This window comes from Polistes canadensis, unplaced genomic scaffold, assembly GCF_001313835.1.
Source record: "Polistes canadensis isolate GaletaPanama2010 unplaced genomic scaffold, ASM131383v1 scaffold_274, whole genome shotgun sequence".
In the NCBI taxonomy this organism is placed as follows: domain Eukaryota; kingdom Metazoa; phylum Arthropoda; class Insecta; order Hymenoptera; family Vespidae; genus Polistes; species Polistes canadensis.
Genome location: NW_014569821.1, coordinates 28664 through 30480, shown reverse-complemented (window position 1 = coordinate 30480; position 1817 = coordinate 28664). Strand labels below are relative to the sequence as shown.

Genomic DNA, 1817 nt, shown 5'->3' with positions numbered 1-1817 from the left:
TGAAAAAAAAAAAAGAAAAAAAAGAAATAACTAGGTCAGTAGAAACAAAAGTATTGATAATCGTTTGATAAGTTTTCCAATTGAAATAATAAATAATGAATCATTTCTTTTCCTATATTCTTTGTATTGTTAATTGTATGTTTATTTAAATTCAATGAGAAATAAAATAAAATACAAATAAAAAACATTTTAATAGATAATTATTTATTTTTTTTTTAATACGAGAGTATTATAAAAAAAAATCATTATAAAAATACATTAAAGAATTAATTTTTGATTAAGTATATAACTGTAAATGATATTATAATAATCGAGAATTGCAAACAAGTTATAAAATAAAATATAACGATCAATAATATCATTGAATTATAATACATATATGTGTGTGTGTGTATATAAATGATAAGATAATTTAATATAAAAGAAAACATACACTATGACAGCAAGAAGAAGAAGAAGAAGAAGAAGAGAAATACCAGATAATCAAAAATAAAATGCAAATAAGAATTTTGAGATGGGTTGAATGGTCATCATCGTTGACTACGTCGACACCCACTCGAAATTTCGGTCTATTGGGGAGATTCCTTTCACCCCAAAAAGGAAACGGAAACAGCACAGAGAAACAGACAGATAAAAAGAATAAAAAAATATATATATACACGTATATCTATATTTACTTTTCTATAATATACTCACAAGAGAGAAAGATATTAAGTATCACACTTTTTCATTCTGTCTATAGAATACTATATTACCATGATTTAAAAACCTAATAGGAATGTAGAAACAATCTAATCCTAAAATCATATTATCAAATCAATGATATATAAAAGATAAAATCTTCAAACGAAATATACACAAACAACATGTTTCTTAATATTTTTTCTTGTATTTTCTTCTCCCACCATCACCACCCCCATATCCTCAGATTACCTAAAGTGACTATGCCTAAACTATTTTCAGCAAGTTTCAACATTTTCATCATCATCTCGACCTATCGTATTACCTAAAAATATCATTTCAACATACATCAATTGTACATTTTATTTTTTAACAATTTTTTACGTATGTAAGAACAACGAATGATGTTAATAAAAATAATAGAAATAGTTTCTATATAATTAATATAAATTACACGATCGTTTATTTAATTTACCCACAACTTATGAACGATTTTAATATCAATATGTTAGTATAATATACACGTATGCATAAAATGCATGATTTTTAATTAATTTTCTCTCTCTCTTTAAATCTTTTCTAGAAATGTTTGTTTCCTTTATTTATTGTTTGAAAAATAATTGATTAAATTATTTACGTGTATGCATTACGGTAAAAGGGGTAGGAAAAAAAAGTAATTGGGGTATTTTTTAATGTGTGTGTTTACCTCGTGATATTAAGCTTCCCCCTTCGGCACGTAATTTGACGCGTAATCCAGAAGTCAGCAAGGATGAAATTCAAAATGAATTTGGCGTTGTAGATGAATAGACGAATAGTTGATAGAAAAAGGAGAGTCAGCTTCGATGTGACGTCTGTCGTACTTTTTTTAAATCTTCTTTTTCTTCTATTTTTCTATTTATCTATTATTTCTTCTTCTTGATTGTGTCTTATTTTCTGTAACAATGACGACAACGACGTGTTTCTTCTCTTAATCACTTTCCCGGATCTCGACGATTATTATCGTAATGTTATTTTTTTTATTTTATCTATTTTATATTCACACGAGCTATTTTAACGAAACACTCGATCAATATAATATAATACTAATAATAATAATAATAATATATAAATAATTTGCAATTTTTCATCTATGGAAT

General features: G+C 25.3%; 1 long non-coding RNA gene across 3 annotated transcripts in view; it reads right to left on the bottom strand.

The window, feature by feature from the left end:
- LOC106790975 overlaps window positions 1–1817 on the bottom strand; it is a 98981-nt gene that overhangs the window by 96368 nt on the left and 796 nt on the right. For 2 of the 3 annotated variants that reach the window (XR_001382143.1, XR_001382144.1), the window contains exon 2: window positions 1388–1726. This is a non-coding gene — a long non-coding RNA (uncharacterized LOC106790975). The remainder of the gene's footprint in view (window positions 1–1387; window positions 1727–1817) is intronic. The other variant, XR_001382145.1, reaches the window with a different exon arrangement.